Genomic DNA, 19,144 nt, shown 5'->3' on the forward strand with positions numbered 1-19,144 from the left:
TTGTAATAATTATCTTGATAGGTTGGGCCAATCCTGGATGTACTGCAATACCAGGTCAACCCGTGGCCAGGATGGAGCAAGCTCTTATTCCATGGCCTAAATTCAAAAATAAGTTTAATATAGAAGCTACTCGATGAGCAGCGTTTCAGATATTAAGCTGAAAAAAACAGATACTACACATGATCTTAGCCAAAAGGCCGAGAAGCGATAACAATTAAACGAATCTCAACTAGTACCAACAAATGACGACTTGCTGTCGAATCAGTGTGATACATATAATGTAGCTAATGCATACATTCGACCGATGTGTTAAGCCATACCGTTTAAAATATAAAAGTTTTTACAGAGATTATAGAGTAATATAATTAATTTGTAATAACTGTCAACATGTTTTTTTAAAACAAAACTGATGACGTGTTACGTTCGATGGTCGTAAAACACCGTTAACGTTATAGAACACTTACGCTACGTTGTCAATTTACATAACAATACAGAGTATACATACAGTGACGTAAGTAGCGTAAGGTTTATCGAGTCGGACCGTAAAACAAAGACGAAACAGTAAACTATACGTTTCATGGCTATAAATTAGGTCAATAAATAAAAATTGAAAATACGCCCATTCGTTTCTCTGTGCATTTTAATAATTAAAAAATCAACTGAAATTACAGTAACATTTCATTCAGAAAAAATAAATAATTATTTCTCTATAGAAAAAGTATGACGTAACAACATGTAACCTGTTACGTAAATACAGAAGAAGACCTACAATAAACAGTGTAACAGATTCTATTTTGTAATAATTATCTTGATAGGTTGGGCCAATCCTGGATGTACTGCAATACCAGGTCAACCCGTGGCCAGGATGGAGCAAGCTCCTATTCCATGGCCTAAATTCAAAAATAAGTTTAATATAGAAGCTACTCGATGAGCAGCGTTTCAGATATTAAGCTGAAAAGAACAGATACTACACATGATCTTAGCCAAAAGGCCGAGAAGCGAAAACAATTAAACGAATCTCAACTAGTACCAACAAATGACGACTTGCTGTCGAATCAGTGTGATACATATAATGTAGCTAATGAATACATTCGACCGATGTGTTAAGCCATACCGTTTAAAATATAAAAGTTTTTACAGAGATTATAGAGTAATATAATTAATTTGTAATAACTGTCAACATGTTTTTTTAAAACAAAACTGATGACGTGTTACGTTCGATGGTCGTAAAACACCGTTAACGTTATAGAACACTTACGCTACGTTGTCAATTTACATAACAATACAGAGTGACGTAAGTAGCGTAAGGTTTATCGAGTCGGACCGTAAAACAAAGACGAAACAGTAAAATATACGTTTCATGGCTATAAATTACGTCATTAACAAAATTTGAATATACGCCCATTCGTTTCTCTGTGCATTTTAATAATTAAACAATCAACTGAAATTACAGTAACATTTTATTCAGAAAAAATACATAATTATTTCTCTATTGAAAAAGTATGACGTAACAACATGTAACCTGTAACGTAAATACAGAAGACCTACAATAAACAGTGTAACAGATTCTATTTTTTAATAATTATCTTGATAGGTTGGGCCAATCCTGGACGTACTGCAATACCAGGTCAACCCGTGGCCAGGATGGAGCAAGCTCCTATTCCATGGCCTAAATTCAAAAATCAGTTTAATATAGAAGCTACTCGATGAGCAGCGTTTCAGATATTAAGCTGAAAAGAACAGATACTACACATGATCTTAGCCAAAAGGCCGAGAAGCGATAACAATTAAACGAATCTCAACTAGTACCAACAAATGACGACTTGCTGTCGAATCAGTGTGATACATATAATGTAGCTAATGCATACATTCGACCGATGTGTTAAGCCATACCGTTTAAAATATAAAAGTTTTTACAGAGATTATAGAGTAATATAATTAATTTGTAATATTAACTGTCAACATGTTTTTTTAAAACAAAACTGATGACGTGTTACGTTCGATGGTCGTAAAACACCGTTAACGTTATAGAACACTTACGCTACGTTGTCAATTTAGATAACAATACAGAGTGACGTAAGTAGCGTAAGGTTTATCGAGTCGGACCGTAAAACAAAGACGAAACAGTAAAATATACGTTTCATGGCTATAAATTACGTCATTAACAAAATTTGAATATACGCCCATTCGTTTCTCTGTGCATTTTAATAATTAAACAATCAACTGAAATTACAGTAACATTTTATTCAGAAAAAATACATAATTATTTCTCTATTGAAAAAGTATGACGTAACAACATGTAACCTGTAACGTAAATACAGAAGACCTACAATAAACAGTGTAACAGATTCTATTTTTTAATAATTATCTTGATAGGTTGGGCCAATCCTGGACGTACTGCAATACCAGGTCAACCCGTGGCCAGGATGGAGCAAGCTCCTATTCCATGGCCTAAATTCAAAAATCAGTTTAATATAGAAGCTACTCGATGAGCAGCGTTTCAGATATTAAGCTGAAAAGAACAGATACTACACATGATCTTAGCCAAAAGGCCGAGAAGCGATAACAATTAAACGAATCTCAACTAGTACCAACAAATGACGACTTGCTGTCGAATCAGTGTGATACATATAATGTAGCTAATGCATACATTCGACCGATGTGTTAAGCCATACCGTTTAGAATATAAAAGTTTTTACAGAGATTATAGAGTAATATAATTAATTTGTAATAACTGTCAACATGTTTTTTTAAAACAAAACTGATGACGTGTTACGTTCGATGGTCGTAAAACACCGTTAACGTTATAGAACACTTACGCTACGTTGTCAATTTACATAACAATACAGAGTGACGTAAGTAGCGTAAGGTTTATCGAGTCGGACCGTAAAACAAAGACGAAACAGTAAACTATACGTTTCATGGCTATAAATTAGGTCAATAAATAAAAATTGAAAATACGCCCATTCGTTTCTCTGTGCATTTTAATAATTAAAAAATCAACTGAAATTACAGTAACATTTCATTCAGAAAAATAAATAATTATTTCTCTATAGAAAAAGTATGACGCAACAACATGTAACCTGTTACGTAAATACAGAAGACTTACAATAAACCGTGTGACAGATTCTCTTTTTTAATAATTATCTTGATAGGTTGGGCCAATCCTGGATGTACTGCAATACCAGGTCAACCCGTGGCCAGGATGGAGCAAGCTCCTATTCCATGGCCTAAATTCAAAAATCAGTTTAATATAGAAGCTACTCGATGAGCAGCGTTTCAGATATTAAGCTGAAAAGAACAGATACTACACATGATCTTAGCCAAAAGGCCGAGAAGCGATAACAATTAAACGAATCTCAACTAGTACCAACAAATGACGACTTGCTGTCGAATCAGTGTGATACATATAATGTAGCTAATGCATACATTCGACCGATGTGTTAAGCCATACCGTTTAAAATATAAAAGTTTTTACAGAGATTATAGAGTAATATAATTAATTTGTAATATTAACTGTCAACATGTTTTTTTAAAACAAAACTGATGACGTGTTACGTTCGATGGTCGTAAAACACCGTTAACGTTATAGAACACTTACGCTACGTTGTCAATTTACATAACAATACAGAGTGACGTAAGTAGCGTAAGGTTTATCGAGTCGGACCGTAAAACAAAGACGAAACAGTAAAATATACGTTTCATGGCTATAAATTACGTCATTAACAAAATTTGAATATACGCCCATTCGTTTCTCTGTGCATTTTAATAATTAAACAATCAACTGAAATTACAGTAACATTTTATTCAGAAAAAATACATAATTATTTCTCTATTGAAAAAGTATGACGTAACAACATGTAACCTGTAACGTAAATACAGAAGACCTACAATAAACAGTGTAACAGATTCTATTTTTTAATAATTATCTTGATAGGTTGGGCCAATCCTGGACGTACTGCAATACCAGGTCAACCCGTGGCCAGGATGGAGCAAGCTCCTATTCCATGGCCTAAATTCAAAAATCAGTTTAATATAGAAGCTACTCGATGAGCAGCGTTTCAGATATTAAGCTGAAAAGAACAGATACTACACATGATCTTAGCCAAAAGGCCGAGAAGCGATAACAATTAAACGAATCTCAACTAGTACCAACAAATGACGACTTGCTGTCGAATCAGTGTGATACATATAATGTAGCTAATGCATACATTCGACCGATGTGTTAAGTCATACCGTTTAGAATATAAAAGTTTTTACAGAGATTATAGAGTAATATAATTAATTTGTAATAACTGTCAACATGTTTTTTTAAAACAAAACTGATGACGTGTTACGTTCGATGGTCGTAAAACACCGTTAACGTTATAGAACACTTACGCTACGTTGTCAATTTACATAACAATACAGAGTGACGTAAGTAGCGTAAGGTTTATCGAGTCGGACCGTAAAACAAAGACGAAACAGTAAAATATACGTTTCATGGCTATAAATTACGTCATTAACAAAATTTGAATATACGCCCATTCGTTTCTCTGTGCATTTTAATAATTAAACAATCAACTGAAATTACAGTAACATTTTATTCAGAAAAAATACATAATTATTTCTCTATTGAAAAAGTATGACGTAACAACATGTAACCTGTAACGTAAATACAGAAGACCTACAATAAACAGTGTAACAGATTCTATTTTTTAATAATTATCTTGATAGGTTGGGCCAATCCTGGACGTACTGCAATACCAGGTCAACCCGTGGCCAGGATGGAGCAAGCTCCTATTCCATGGCCTAAATTCAAAAATCAGTTTAATATAGAAGCTACTCGATGAGCAGCGTTTCAGATATTAAGCTGAAAAGAACAGATACTACACATGATCTTAGCCAAAAGGCCGAGAAGCGATAACAATTAAACGAATCTCAACTAGTACCAACAAATGACGACTTGCTGTCGAATCAGTGTGATACATATAATGTAGCTAATGCATACATTCGACCGATGTGTTAAGTCATACCGTTTAGAATATAAAAGTTTTTACAGAGATTATAGAGTAATATAATTAATTTGTAATAACTGTCAACATGTTTTTTTAAAACAAAACTGATGACGTGTTACGTTCGATGGTCGTAAAACACCGTTAACGTTATAGAACACTTACGCTACGTTGTCAATTTACATAACAATACAGAGTGACGTAAGTAGCGTAAGGTTTATCGAGTCGGACCGTAAAACAAAGACGAAACAGTAAACTATACGTTTCATGGCTATAAATTAGGTCAATAAATAAAAATTGAAAATACGCCCATTCGTTTCTCTGTGCATTTTAATAATTAAAAAATCAACTGAAATTACAGTAACATTTCATTCAGAAAAAATAAATAATTATTTCTCTATAGAAAAAGTATGACGCAACAACATGTAACCTGTTACGTAAATACAGAAGACTTACAATAAACCGTGTGACAGATTCTCTTTTTTAATAATTATCTTGATAGGTTGGGTCAATCCTGGATGTACTGCAATACCAGGTCAACCCGTGGCCAGGATGGAGCAAGCTCCTATTCCATGGCCTAAATTCAAAAATCAGTTTAATATAGAAGCTACTCGATGAGCAGCGTTTCAGATATTAAGCTGAAAAGAACAGATACTACACATGATCTTAGCCAAAAGGCCGAGAAGCGATAACAATTAAACAAATCTCAACTAGTACCAACAAATGACGACTTGCTGTCGAATCAGTGTGATACATATAATGTAGCTAATGCATACATTCGACCGATGTGTTAAGCCATACCGTTTAAAATATAAAAGTTTTTACAGAGATTATAGAGTAATATAATTAATTTGTAATAACTGTCAACATGTTTTTTTAAAACAAAACTGATGACGTGTTACGTTCGATGGTCGTAAAACACCGTTAACGTTATAGAACACTTACGCTACGTTGTCAATTTACATAACAATACAGAGTGACGTAAGTAGCGTAAGGTTTATCGAGTCGGACCGTAAAACAAAGACGAAACAGTAAAATATACGTTTCATGGCTATAAATTACGTCATTAACAAAATTTGAATATACGCCCATTCGTTTCTCTGTGCATTTTAATAATTAAACAATCAACTGAAATTACAGTAACATTTTATTCAGAAAAAATACATAATTATTTCTCTATTGAAAAAGTATGACGTAACAACATGTAACCTGTAACGTAAATACAGAAGACCTACAATAAACAGTGTAACAGATTCTATTTTTTAATAATTATCTTGATAGGTTGGGCCAATCCTGGACGTACTGCAATACCAGGTCAACCCGTGGCCAGGATGGAGCAAGCTCCTATTCCATGGCCTAAATTCAAAAATCAGTTTAATATAGAAGCTACTCGATGAGCAGCGTTTCAGATATTAAGCTGAAAAGAACAGATACTACACATGATCTTAGCCAAAAGGCCGAGAAGCGATAACAATTAAACGAATCTCAACTAGTACCAACAAATGACGACTTGCTGTCGAATCAGTGTGATACATATAATGTAGCTAATGCATACATTCGACCGATGTGTTAAGCCATACCGTTTAGAATATAAAAGTTTTTACAGAGATTATAGAGTAATATAATTAATTTGTAATAACTGTCAACATGTTTTTTTAAAACAAAACTGATGACGTGTTACGTTCGATGGTCGTAAAACACCGTTAACGTTATAGAACACTTACGCTACGTTGTCAATTTACATAACAATACAGAGTGACGTAAGTAGCGTAAGGTTTATCGAGTCGGACCGTAAAACAAAGACGAAACAGTAAACTATACGTTTCATGGCTATAAATTAGGTCAATAAATAAAAATTGAAAATACGCCCATTCGTTTCTCTGTGCATTTTAATAATTAAAAAATCAACTGAAATTACAGTAACATTTCATTCAGAAAAAATAAATAATTATTTCTCTATAGAAAAAGTATGACGCAACAACATGTAACCTGTTACGTAAATACAGAAGACTTACAATAAACCGTGTGACAGATTCTCTTTTTTAATAATTATCTTGATAGGTTGGGCCAATCCTGGATGTACTGCAATACCAGGTCAACCCGTGGCCAGGATGGAGCAAGCTCCTATTCCATGGCCTAAATTCAAAAATCAGTTTAATATAGAAGCTACTCGATGAGCAGCGTTTCAGATATTAAGCTGAAAAGAACAGATACTACACATGATCTTAGCCAAAAGGCCGAGAAGCGATAACAATTAAACGAATCTCAACTAGTACCAACAAATGACGACTTGCTGTCGAATCAGTGTGATACATATAATGTAGCTAATGCATACATTCGACCGATGTGTTAAGCCATACCGTTTAAAATATAAAAGTTTTTACAGAGATTATAGAGTAATATAATTAATTTGTAATATTAACTGTCAACATGTTTTTTTAAAACAAAACTGATGACGTGTTACGTTCGATGGTCGTAAAACACCGTTAACGTTATAGAACACTTACGCTACGTTGTCAATTTACATAACAATACAGAGTGACGTAAGTAGCGTAAGGTTTATCGAGTCGGACCGTAAAACAAAGACGAAACAGTAAAATATACGTTTCATGGCTATAAATTACGTCATTAACAAAATTTGAATATACGCCCATTCGTTTCTCTGTGCATTTTAATAATTAAACAATCAACTGAAATTACAGTAACATTTTATTCAGAAAAAATACATAATTATTTCTCTATTGAAAAAGTATGACGTAACAACATGTAACCTGTAACGTAAATACAGAAGACCTACAATAAACAGTGTAACAGATTCTATTTTTTAATAATTATCTTGATAGGTTGGGCCAATCCTGGACGTACTGCAATACCAGGTCAACCCGTGGCCAGGATGGAGCAAGCTCCTATTCCATGGCCTAAATTCAAAAATCAGTTTAATATAGAAGCTACTCGATGAGCAGCGTTTCAGATATTAAGCTGAAAAGAACAGATACTACACATGATCTTAGCCAAAAGGCCGAGAAGCGATAACAATTAAACGAATCTCAACTAGTACCAACAAATGACGACTTGCTGTCGAATCAGTGTGATACATATAATGTAGCTAATGCATACATTCGACCGATGTGTTAAGTCATACCGTTTAGAATATAAAAGTTTTTACAGAGATTATAGAGTAATATAATTAATTTGTAATAACTGTCAACATGTTTTTTTAAAACAAAACTGATGACGTGTTACGTTCGATGGTCGTAAAACACCGTTAACGTTATAGAACACTTACGCTACGTTGTCAATTTACATAACAATACAGAGTGACGTAAGTAGCGTAAGGTTTATCGAGTCGGACCGTAAAACAAAGACGAAACAGTAAAATATACGTTTCATGGCTATAAATTACGTCATTAACAAAATTTGAATATACGCCCATTCGTTTCTCTGTGCATTTTAATAATTAAACAATCAACTGAAATTACAGTAACATTTTATTCAGAAAAAATACATAATTATTTCTCTATTGAAAAAGTATGACGTAACAACATGTAACCTGTAACGTAAATACAGAAGACCTACAATAAACAGTGTAACAGATTCTATTTTTTAATAATTATCTTGATAGGTTGGGCCAATCCTGGACGTACTGCAATACCAGGTCAACCCGTGGCCAGGATGGAGCAAGCTCCTATTCCATGGCCTAAATTCAAAAATCAGTTTAATATAGAAGCTACTCGATGAGCAGCGTTTCAGATATTAAGCTGAAAAGAACAGATACTACACATGATCTTAGCCAAAAGGCCGAGAAGCGATAACAATTAAACGAATCTCAACTAGTACCAACAAATGACGACTTGCTGTCGAATCAGTGTGATACATATAATGTAGCTAATGCATACATTCGACCGATGTGTTAAGTCATACCGTTTAGAATATAAAAGTTTTTACAGAGATTATAGAGTAATATAATTAATTTGTAATAACTGTCAACATGTTTTTTTAAAACAAAACTGATGACGTGTTACGTTCGATGGTCGTAAAACACCGTTAACGTTATAGAACACTTACGCTACGTTGTCAATTTACATAACAATACAGAGTGACGTAAGTAGCGTAAGGTTTATCGAGTCGGACCGTAAAACAAAGACGAAACAGTAAACTATACGTTTCATGGCTATAAATTAGGTCAATAAATAAAAATTGAAAATACGCCCATTCGTTTCTCTGTGCATTTTAATAATTAAAAAATCAACTGAAATTACAGTAACATTTCATTCAGAAAAAATAAATAATTATTTCTCTATAGAAAAAGTATGACGCAACAACATGTAACCTGTTACGTAAATACAGAAGACTTACAATAAACCGTGTGACAGATTCTCTTTTTTAATAATTATCTTGATAGGTTGGGTCAATCCTGGATGTACTGCAATACCAGGTCAACCCGTGGCCAGGATGGAGCAAGCTCCTATTCCATGGCCTAAATTCAAAAATCAGTTTAATATAGAAGCTACTCGATGAGCAGCGTTTCAGATATTAAGCTGAAAAGAACAGATACTACACATGATCTTAGCCAAAAGGCCGAGAAGCGATAACAATTAAACGAATCTCAACTAGTACCAACAAATGACGACTTGCTGTCGAATCAGTGTGATACATATAATGTAGCTAATGCATACATTCGACCGATGTGTTAAGCCATACCGTTTAAAATATAAAAGTTTTTACAGAGATTATAGAGTAATATAATTAATTTGTAATAACTGTCAACATGTTTTTTTAAAACAAAACTGATGACGTGTTACGTTCGATGGTCGTAAAACACCGTTAACGTTATAGAACACTTACGCTACGTTGTCAATTTACATAACAATACAGAGTGACGTAAGTAGCGTAAGGTTTATCGAGTCGGACCGTAAAACAAAGACGAAACAGTAAAATATACGTTTCATGGCTATAAATTACGTCATTAACAAAATTTGAATATACGCCCATTCGTTTCTCTGTGCATTTTAATAATTAAACAATCAACTGAAATTACAGTAACATTTTATTCAGAAAAAATACATAATTATTTCTCTATTGAAAAAGTATGACGTAACAACATGTAACCTGTAACGTAAATACAGAAGACCTACAATAAACAGTGTAACAGATTCTATTTTTTAATAATTATCTTGATAGGTTGGGCCAATCCTGGACGTACTGCAATACCAGGTCAACCCGTGGCCAGGATGGAGCAAGCTCCTATTCCATGGCCTAAATTCAAAAATCAGTTTAATATAGAAGCTACTCGATGAGCAGCGTTTCAGATATTAAGCTGAAAAGAACAGATACTACACATGATCTTAGCCAAAAGGCCGAGAAGCGATAACAATTAAACGAATCTCAACTAGTACCAACAAATGACGACTTGCTGTCGAATCAGTGTGATACATATAATGTAGCTAATGCATACATTCGACCGATGTGTTAAGCCATACCGTTTAAAATATAAAAGTTTTTACAGAGATTATAGAGTAATATAATTAATTTGTAATAACTGTCAACATGTTTTTTTTAAACAAAACTGATGACGTGTTACGTTCGATGGTCGTAAAACACCGTTAACACTTACGCTACGTTGTCAATTTACATAACAATACAGAGTATACATACAGTGACGTAAGTAGCGTAATGTTTATCGAGTCGGACCGTAAAACAAAGACGAAACAGTAAAATATACGTTTCATGGCTATAAATTACGTCATTAACAAAATTTGAATATACGCCCATTCGTTTCTCTGTGCATTTTAATAATTAAACAATCAACTGAAATTACAGTAACATTTTATTCAGAAAAAATACATAATTATTTCTCTATTGAAAAAGTATGACGTAACAACATGTAACCTGTAACGTAAATACAGAAGACCTACAATAAACAGTGTAACAGATTCTATTTTTTAATAATTATCTTGATAGGTTGGGCCAATCCTGGACGTACTGCAATACCAGGTCAACCCGTGGCCAGGATGGAGCAAGCTCCTATTCCATGGCCTAAATTAAAAAATCAGTTTAATATAGAAGCTACTCGATGAGCAGCGTTTCAGATATTAAGCTGAAAAGAACAGATACTACACATGATCTTAGCCAAAAGGCCGAGAAGCGATAACAATTAAACGAATCTCAACTAGTACCAACAAATGACGACTTGCTGTCGAATCAGTGTGATACATATAATGTAGCTAATGCATACATTCGACCGATGTGTTAAGCCATACCGTTTAAAATATAAAAGTTTTTACAGAGATTATAGAGTAATATAATTAATTTGTAATATTAACTGTCAACATGTTTTTTTAAAACAAAACTGATGACGTGTTACGTTCGATGGTCGTAAAACACCGTTAACGTTATAGAACACTTACGCTACGTTGTCAATTTACATAACAATACAGAGTGACGTAAGTAGCGTAAGGTTTATCGAGTCGGACCGTAAAACAAAGACGAAACAGTAAAATATACGTTTCATGGCTATAAATTACGTCATTAACAAAATTTGAATATACGCCCATTCGTTTCTCTGTGCATTTTAATAATTAAAAAATCAACTGAAATTACAGTAACATTTTATTCAGAAAAAATACATAATTATTTCTCTATTGAAAAAGTATGACGTAACAACATGTAACCTGTAACGTAAATACAGAAGACCTACAATAAACAGTGTAACAGATTCTATTTTTTAATAATTATCTTGATAGGTTGGGCCAATCCTGGACGTACTGCAATACCAGGTCAACCCGTGGCCAGGATGGAGCAAGCTCCTATTCCATGGCCTAAATTCAAAAATCAGTTTAATATAGAAGCTACTCGATGAGCAGCGTTTCAGATATTAAGCTGAAAAGAACAGATACTACACATGATCTTAGCCAAAAGGCCGAGAAGCGATAACAATTAAACGAATCTCAACTAGTACCAACAAATGACGACTTGCTGTCGAATCAGTGTGATACATATAATGTAGCTAATGCATACATTCGACCGATGTGTTAAGCCATACCGTTTAGAATATAAAAGTTTTTACAGAGATTATAGAGTAATATAATTAATTTGTAATAACTGTCAACATGTTTTTTTAAAACAAAACTGATGACGTGTTACGTTCGATGGTCGTAAAACACCGTTAACGTTATAGAACACTTACGCTACGTTGTCAATTTACATAACAATACAGAGTGACGTAAGTAGCGTAAGGTTTATCGAGTCGGACCGTAAAACAAAGACGAAACAGTAAACTATACGTTTCATGGCTATAAATTAGGTCAATAAATAAAAATTGAAAATACGCCCATTCGTTTCTCTGTGCATTTTAATAATTAAAAAATCAACTGAAATTACAGTAACATTTCATTCAGAAAAAATAAATAATTATTTCTCTATAGAAAAAGTATGACGCAACAACATGTAACCTGTTACGTAAATACAGAAGACTTACAATAAACCGTGTGACAGATTCTCTTTTTTAATAATTATCTTGATAGGTTGGGCCAATCCTGGATGTACTGCAATACCAGGTCAACCCGTGGCCAGGATGGAGCAAGCTCCTATTCCATGGCCTAAATTCAAAAATCAGTTTAATATAGAAGCTACTCGATGAGCAGCGTTTCAGATATTAAGCTGAAAAGAACAGATACTACACATGATCTTAGCCAAAAGGCCGAGAAGCGATAACAATTAAACGAATCTCAACTAGTACCAACAAATGACGACTTGCTGTCGAATCAGTGTGATACATATAATGTAGCTAATGCATACATTCGACCGATGTGTTAAGCCATACCGTTTAAAATATAAAAGTTTTTACAGAGATTATAGAGTAATATAATTAATTTGTAATATTAACTGTCAACATGTTTTTTTAAAACAAAACTGATGACGTGTTACGTTCGATGGTCGTAAAACACCGTTAACGTTATAGAACACTTACGCTACGTTGTCAATTTACATAACAATACAGAGTGACGTAAGTAGCGTAAGGTTTATCGAGTCGGACCGTAAAACAAAGACGAAACAGTAAAATATACGTTTCATGGCTATAAATTACGTCATTAACAAAATTTGAATATACGCCCATTCGTTTCTCTGTGCATTTTAATAATTAAACAATCAACTGAAATTACAGTAACATTTTATTCAGAAAAAATACATAATTATTTCTCTATTGAAAAAGTATGACGTAACAACATGTAACCTGTAACGTAAATACAGAAGACCTACAATAAACAGTGTAACAGATTCTATTTTTTAATAATTATCTTGATAGGTTGGGCCAATCCTGGACGTACTGCAATACCAGGTCAACCCGTGGCCAGGATGGAGCAAGCTCCTATTCCATGGCCTAAATTCAAAAATCAGTTTAATATAGAAGCTACTCGATGAGCAGCGTTTCAGATATTAAGCTGAAAAGAACAGATACTACACATGATCTTAGCCAAAAGGCCGAGAAGCGATAACAATTAAACGAATCTCAACTAGTACCAACAAATGACGACTTGCTGTCGAATCAGTGTGATACATATAATGTAGCTAATGCATACATTCGACCGATGTGTTAAGCCATACCGTTTAGAATATAAAAGTTTTTACAGAGATTATAGAGTAATATAATTAATTTGTAATAACTGTCAACATGTTTTTTTAAAACAAAACTGATGACGTGTTACGTTCGATGGTCGTAAAACACCGTTAACGTTATAGAACACTTACGCTACGTTGTCAATTTACATAACAATACAGAGTGACGTAAGTAGCGTAAGGTTTATCGAGTCGGACCGTAAAACAAAGACGAAACAGTAAACTATACGTTTCATGGCTATAAATTAGGTCAATAAATAAAAATTGAAAATACGCCCATTCGTTTCTCTGTGCATTTTAATAATTAAAAAATCAACTGAAATTACAGTAACATTTCATTCAGAAAAAATAAATAATTATTTCTCTATAGAAAAAGTATGACGCAACAACATGTAACCTGTTACGTAAATACAGAAGACTTACAATAAACCGTGTGACAGATTCTCTTTTTTAATAATTATCTTGATAGGTTGGGCCAATCCTGGATGTACTGCAATACCAGGTCAACCCGTGGCCAGGATGGAGCAAGCTCCTATTCCATGGCCTAAATTCAAAAATCAGTTTAATATAGAAGCTACTCGATGAGCAGCGTTTCAGATATTAAGCTGAAAAGAACAGATACTACACATGATCTTAGCCAAAAGGCCGAGAAGCGATAACAATTAAACGAATCTCAACTAGTACCAACAAATGACGACTTGCTGTCGAATCAGTGTGATACATATAATGTAGCTAATGCATACATTCGACCGATGTGTTAAGCCATACCGTTTAAAATATAAAAGTTTTTACAGAGATTATAGAGTAATATAATTAATTTGTAATATTAACTGTCAACATGTTTTTTTAAAACAAAACTGATGACGTGTTACGTTCGATGGTCGTAAAACACCGTTAACGTTATAGAACACTTACGCTACGTTGTCAATTTACATAACAATACAGAGTGACGTAAGTAGCGTAAGGTTTATCGAGTCGGACCGTAAAACAAAGACGAAACAGTAAAATATACGTTTCATGGCTATAAATTACGTCATTAACAAAATTTGAATATACTTCCATTCGTTTCTCTGTGCATTTTAATAATTAAACAATCAACTGAAATTACAGTAACATTTTATTCAGAAAAAATACATAATTATTTCTCTATTGAAAAAGTATGACGTAACAACATGTAACCTGTAACGTAAATACAGAAGACCTACAATAAACAGTGTAACAGATTCTATTTTTTAATAATTATCTTGATAGGTTGGGCCAATCCTGGACGTACTGCAATACCAGGTCAACCCGTGGCCAGGATGGAGCAAGCTCCTATTCCATGGCCTAAATTCAAAAATCAGTTTAATATAGAAGCTACTCGATGAGCAGCGTTTCAGATATTAAGCTGAAAAGAACAGATACTACACATGATCTTAGCCAAAAGGCCGAGAAGCGATAACAATTAAACGAATCTCAACTAGTACCAACAAATGACGACTTGCTGTCGAATCAGTGTGATACATATAATGTAGCTAATGCATACATTCGACCGATGTGTTAAGCCATACCGTTTAAAATATAAAAGTTTTTACAGAGATTATAGAGTAATATAATTAATTTGTAATAACTGTCAACATGTTTTTTTAAAACAAAACTGATGACGTGTTACGTTCGATGGTCGTAAAACACCGTTAACGTTATAGAACACTTACGCTACGTTGTCAATTTACATAACAATACAGAGTGACGTAAGTAGCGTAAGGTTTATCGAGTCGGACCGTAAAACAAAGACGAAACAGTAAAATATACGTTTCATGGCTATAAATTACGTCATTAACAAAATTTGAATATACGCCCATTCGTTTCTCTGTGCATTTTAATAATTAAACAATCAACTGAAATTACAGTAACATTTTATTCAGAAAAAATACATAATTATTTCTCTATTGAAAAAGTATGACGTAACAACATGTAACCTGTAACGTAAATACAGAAGACCTACAATAAACAGTGTAACAGATTCTATTTTTTAATAACTATCTTGATAGGTTGGGCCAATCCTGGACGTACTGCAATACCAGGTCAACCCGTGGCCAGGATGGAGCAAGCTCCTATTCCATGGCCTAAATTCAAAAATCAGTTTAATATAGAAGCTACTCGATGAGCAGCGTTTCAGATATTAAGCTGAAAAGAACAGATACTACACATGATCTTAGCCAAAAGGCCGAGAAGCGATAACAATTAAACGAATCTCAACTAGTACCAACAAATGACGACTTGCTGTCGAATCAGTGTGATACATATAATGTAGCTAATGCATACATTCGACCGATGTGTTAAGCCATACCGTTTAAAATATAAAGTTTTTACAGAGATTATAGAGTAATATAATTAATTTGTAATAACTGTCAACATGTTTTTTTTAAACAAAACTGATGACGTGTTACGTTCGATGGTCGTAAAACACCGTTAACGTTATAGAACACTTACGCTACGTTTTCAATTTACATAACAATACAGAGTGACGTAAGTAGCGTAATGTTTATCGAGTCGGACCGTAAAACAAAGACGAAACAGTAAAATATACGTTTCATGGCTATAAATTACGTCATTAACAAAATTTGAATATACGCCCATTCGTTTCTCTGTGCATCTATATATAAATTTACGTAAGGGCAAAATTCGGTAAATCGCGCCTTACTTCTAGAATTTTCACTCGATGGTATGTAAAGTTGGTTCGTACTTTCGGTACTGATTTTAACCGCCTGATGTAACCCTGTTTACTAATTAAATTGAGTTAGATAATTAGTTATTGACGATTAAAACGAATTTAGGTTCAACGATTTGCCCCAAATAGGGGTGTTTTCCGATCGTGGTATACACTGTCTAATGGATGTCCATCTTGAAAAATACCCGCCAAAAAAATGCGAGGAGGCTTCGCATTTTTCTATCTCCTCCTACGATAATTGTTTTTAATAGCTGAAAACCGGTTGAACAGCTAGAGTACACCATCATAATGTTGAAGACAGGACGATTTTCTTTAAAAAATACTATTTTGATAGATTTAATATACGATTATACAAATGTATTGATTTGCGATGAATGGAACATCCCAACCTCTCAGTCTGCCAGAGTTTGGTTTAACACAAGTACTGTAGGTAAATTTATGAGCCCTTGGTTTAACACATACGGTAGGTAAATATATGGGCCCTTTGAGAATAAACTTGCAATACTTTGACAATACTGTAAATACCTATTAACTATTTTTCATTTGAATCGAACATTTCTTACTGTGAATGTTCGTACTGTTAGATGTAATATAAAAATATATACAAATAAACTTTATTACTGAGACTGTGGATAGGCTCTACTGTTAGATATACAAATAAACTTTATACTGACAGTTCCTTCTCAACGTTTGTAATAATTAATAATTACCAAAAATATAAACGTCGTAGTGGTGTATCGTGACATGTACTTTAATATTTCAATCGATTATGACAGTGACAGTTTTAACAAAGTATTAAATCGCAAATGTTTTAGGCCTACTGTATTTAGAGGTATATTATTTATAGGCCTATAAAACATGAACAAAATATTTCGTTACTCAGTGGATAAAGAATATATTTTAAAATTGTTCCTCTTTGTACCTATCCGCTTTCCCATCCCTCAACCCTAATGTTACATAGCGAGGAGGCTTCGCATTTTCCTATCTCCTCCTACGATAATTGTTTTTAATAGCTGAAAACCGGTTGAACAGCTAGAGTACACCATCATAATGTTGAAGAGTGAAGACAGGCCGATTTTCTTTAAAAAATACTATTTTGATAGATTGCTAGAGTACACCATCATAATGTTGAAGACAGGCCGATTTTCTTTAAAAAATACTATTTTGATAGATTTAATATACGATTATACAAATGTATTGACACAAGTACTGTAGGTAAATTTATGAGCCCTTGGTTTAACACATACGGTAGGTAAATATATGGGCCCTTTGAGAATAAACTTGCAATAGGTTCGGAAAATGTTAAAAACCAATTTCTATTATTTGAATCGGTAAACAGTTTCCATTTATTATACATTGATAATGAAACATGAAATATTCCTATTTATGTCCCTCGAGGTTCATTACAATTTATATTTAGTAGTCCCACGGACTTCATCTTAGCCACTCCCCCGAGTGCTAAGGCCAAATTTATGATACCCTACTTTCTATGTAAGTTTAGTTACAGTTAGTTCTTGACGATAATACAACGAATTTAGGTTACACCCTTCGGCCGCGAAAACGTTTCTGTACAAATATGATACCGATTGGCTTTATTTCATTCAACAGCGACCATAATCTCGCCAATTACAGGATAGATAAACTATTTTATTATTGATGTGCTTATAAATTAAGACTCATGTAAACAGCTTGATTACATCATTTTACAGACAAACGAAACTTTTTTAAACCTACTGTTTCAATAACTGAGTATAATACTGTATACGTTTTCATAAGTAAGTGCATATACATTTTCGTGTTTTCATTGACGAGATTGTAATAGTAACTTCAGTAACTATTACAGTACTTATTTATTATACGACACAAGACAATTGTATCTGACAGGTACGTACATTATTCTAAAAAATAAGTCTAGATAGATCCCTTAGGCGTCATAAATCACAGGCCAACAAATCAGTACTCATGACAGAAATTCGACCCAGTTTGGTTCACACAAATGTTTACAGGAATTTCAACACCACAACCGATGATTTGCCCTAAATATTTAGGTAGACTACAGTTTAATTTTTCACTGAATAGGAGCTTGAATTTCCGATTTCCATTTCGCAGAATGTCTAGGTCTATTTATTTAGTTTGGTTCTTATAATATATAAATACAATCAACTTTATTACTGCGGTTCCATCACCACCACCACGTGCCGCCCAATTCCCGTACATACATTTCCATTTCTCCCTAATTTCTTTAATCCACATAAATTAATTGTCCAGAATCCAGTATTGGTTTTGTTGTCTCTATTTCTGAATACCCCAATTAGGGGGACACTTCCGTTTTTGTTTAGTGTCCCAAAAAAGTCCCCGTCCGTGGATTCTACTGTATTCGAGAACCATCTGTGAGCACCCCTAGATGGTACGCGAGCGAAGCGAGCGTGCCATCTAGTTTTAATAATTAAACAATCAACTGAAATTACAGTAACATTTTATTCAGAAAAAATACATAATTATTTCTCTATTGAAAAAGTATGACGTAACAACATGTAACCTGTAACGTAAATACAGAAGACCTACAATAAACAGTGTAACAGATTCTATTTTTTAATAATTATCTTGATAGGTTGGGCCAATCCTGGACGTACTGCAATACCAGGTCAACCCGTGGCCAGGATGGAGCATGCTCCTATTCCATGGCCTAAATTCAAAAATCAGTTTAATATAGAAGCTACTCGATGAGCAGTGTTTCAGATATTAAGCTGAAAAGAACAGATACTACACATGATCTTAGCCAAAAGGCCGAGAAGCGATAACAATTAAACGAATCTCAACTAGT

The 19,144-nt window shown here is 33.7% G+C and overlaps 22 non-coding genes across 22 annotated transcripts; all 22 read right to left on the minus strand.

The window, feature by feature from the left end:
* Window positions 1-17: 17 nt before the first annotated feature.
* Window positions 18-209, minus strand: LOC140045671 (U2 spliceosomal RNA). The gene has a single exon (XR_011844676.1). It is a non-coding gene; the product is annotated as a U2 spliceosomal RNA (small nuclear RNA).
* Window positions 210-811: 602 nt separating this feature from the next.
* Window positions 812-1,003, minus strand: LOC140045660 (U2 spliceosomal RNA). The gene has a single exon (XR_011844666.1). It is a non-coding gene; the product is annotated as a U2 spliceosomal RNA (small nuclear RNA).
* A 587-nt stretch (window positions 1,004-1,590) lies between these two features.
* LOC140045640 (U2 spliceosomal RNA) lies at window positions 1,591-1,782 on the minus strand. The gene has a single exon (XR_011844649.1). It is a non-coding gene; the product is annotated as a U2 spliceosomal RNA (small nuclear RNA).
* A 590-nt stretch (window positions 1,783-2,372) lies between these two features.
* On the minus strand, window positions 2,373-2,564 carry LOC140045641 (U2 spliceosomal RNA). Its single transcript, XR_011844650.1, has one exon. It is a non-coding gene; the product is annotated as a U2 spliceosomal RNA (small nuclear RNA).
* A 587-nt stretch (window positions 2,565-3,151) lies between these two features.
* LOC140045603 (U2 spliceosomal RNA) lies at window positions 3,152-3,343 on the minus strand. Its single transcript, XR_011844616.1, has one exon. It is a non-coding gene; the product is annotated as a U2 spliceosomal RNA (small nuclear RNA).
* Window positions 3,344-3,933: 590 nt separating this feature from the next.
* Window positions 3,934-4,125, minus strand: LOC140045642 (U2 spliceosomal RNA). The gene has a single exon (XR_011844651.1). It is a non-coding gene; the product is annotated as a U2 spliceosomal RNA (small nuclear RNA).
* Window positions 4,126-4,712: 587 nt separating this feature from the next.
* On the minus strand, window positions 4,713-4,904 carry LOC140045643 (U2 spliceosomal RNA). Its single transcript, XR_011844652.1, has one exon. It is a non-coding gene; the product is annotated as a U2 spliceosomal RNA (small nuclear RNA).
* Window positions 4,905-5,492: 588 nt separating this feature from the next.
* Window positions 5,493-5,684, minus strand: LOC140045609 (U2 spliceosomal RNA). The gene has a single exon (XR_011844622.1). It is a non-coding gene; the product is annotated as a U2 spliceosomal RNA (small nuclear RNA).
* Window positions 5,685-6,271: 587 nt separating this feature from the next.
* On the minus strand, window positions 6,272-6,463 carry LOC140045644 (U2 spliceosomal RNA). The gene has a single exon (XR_011844653.1). It is a non-coding gene; the product is annotated as a U2 spliceosomal RNA (small nuclear RNA).
* A 588-nt stretch (window positions 6,464-7,051) lies between these two features.
* Window positions 7,052-7,243, minus strand: LOC140045604 (U2 spliceosomal RNA). The gene has a single exon (XR_011844617.1). It is a non-coding gene; the product is annotated as a U2 spliceosomal RNA (small nuclear RNA).
* Window positions 7,244-7,833: 590 nt separating this feature from the next.
* LOC140045645 (U2 spliceosomal RNA) lies at window positions 7,834-8,025 on the minus strand. The gene has a single exon (XR_011844654.1). It is a non-coding gene; the product is annotated as a U2 spliceosomal RNA (small nuclear RNA).
* Window positions 8,026-8,612: 587 nt separating this feature from the next.
* Window positions 8,613-8,804, minus strand: LOC140045646 (U2 spliceosomal RNA). The gene has a single exon (XR_011844655.1). It is a non-coding gene; the product is annotated as a U2 spliceosomal RNA (small nuclear RNA).
* Window positions 8,805-9,392: 588 nt separating this feature from the next.
* On the minus strand, window positions 9,393-9,584 carry LOC140045610 (U2 spliceosomal RNA). Its single transcript, XR_011844623.1, has one exon. It is a non-coding gene; the product is annotated as a U2 spliceosomal RNA (small nuclear RNA).
* Window positions 9,585-10,171: 587 nt separating this feature from the next.
* LOC140045648 (U2 spliceosomal RNA) lies at window positions 10,172-10,363 on the minus strand. The gene has a single exon (XR_011844656.1). It is a non-coding gene; the product is annotated as a U2 spliceosomal RNA (small nuclear RNA).
* Window positions 10,364-10,951: 588 nt separating this feature from the next.
* Window positions 10,952-11,143, minus strand: LOC140045662 (U2 spliceosomal RNA). Its single transcript, XR_011844669.1, has one exon. It is a non-coding gene; the product is annotated as a U2 spliceosomal RNA (small nuclear RNA).
* Window positions 11,144-11,733: 590 nt separating this feature from the next.
* Window positions 11,734-11,925, minus strand: LOC140045649 (U2 spliceosomal RNA). Its single transcript, XR_011844657.1, has one exon. It is a non-coding gene; the product is annotated as a U2 spliceosomal RNA (small nuclear RNA).
* A 588-nt stretch (window positions 11,926-12,513) lies between these two features.
* Window positions 12,514-12,705, minus strand: LOC140045605 (U2 spliceosomal RNA). Its single transcript, XR_011844618.1, has one exon. It is a non-coding gene; the product is annotated as a U2 spliceosomal RNA (small nuclear RNA).
* A 590-nt stretch (window positions 12,706-13,295) lies between these two features.
* Window positions 13,296-13,487, minus strand: LOC140045650 (U2 spliceosomal RNA). Its single transcript, XR_011844658.1, has one exon. It is a non-coding gene; the product is annotated as a U2 spliceosomal RNA (small nuclear RNA).
* Window positions 13,488-14,075: 588 nt separating this feature from the next.
* On the minus strand, window positions 14,076-14,267 carry LOC140045606 (U2 spliceosomal RNA). Its single transcript, XR_011844619.1, has one exon. It is a non-coding gene; the product is annotated as a U2 spliceosomal RNA (small nuclear RNA).
* Window positions 14,268-14,857: 590 nt separating this feature from the next.
* On the minus strand, window positions 14,858-15,049 carry LOC140045651 (U2 spliceosomal RNA). Its single transcript, XR_011844659.1, has one exon. It is a non-coding gene; the product is annotated as a U2 spliceosomal RNA (small nuclear RNA).
* Window positions 15,050-15,636: 587 nt separating this feature from the next.
* On the minus strand, window positions 15,637-15,828 carry LOC140045652 (U2 spliceosomal RNA). Its single transcript, XR_011844660.1, has one exon. It is a non-coding gene; the product is annotated as a U2 spliceosomal RNA (small nuclear RNA).
* A 3,099-nt stretch (window positions 15,829-18,927) lies between these two features.
* LOC140045669 (U2 spliceosomal RNA) lies at window positions 18,928-19,119 on the minus strand. The gene has a single exon (XR_011844674.1). It is a non-coding gene; the product is annotated as a U2 spliceosomal RNA (small nuclear RNA).
* Window positions 19,120-19,144: the final 25 nt, after the last annotated feature.

Source organism: Antedon mediterranea, chromosome 3 (genome assembly GCF_964355755.1).
Source record: "Antedon mediterranea chromosome 3, ecAntMedi1.1, whole genome shotgun sequence".
Lineage (NCBI taxonomy): Eukaryota > Metazoa > Echinodermata > Crinoidea > Comatulida > Antedonidae > Antedon > Antedon mediterranea.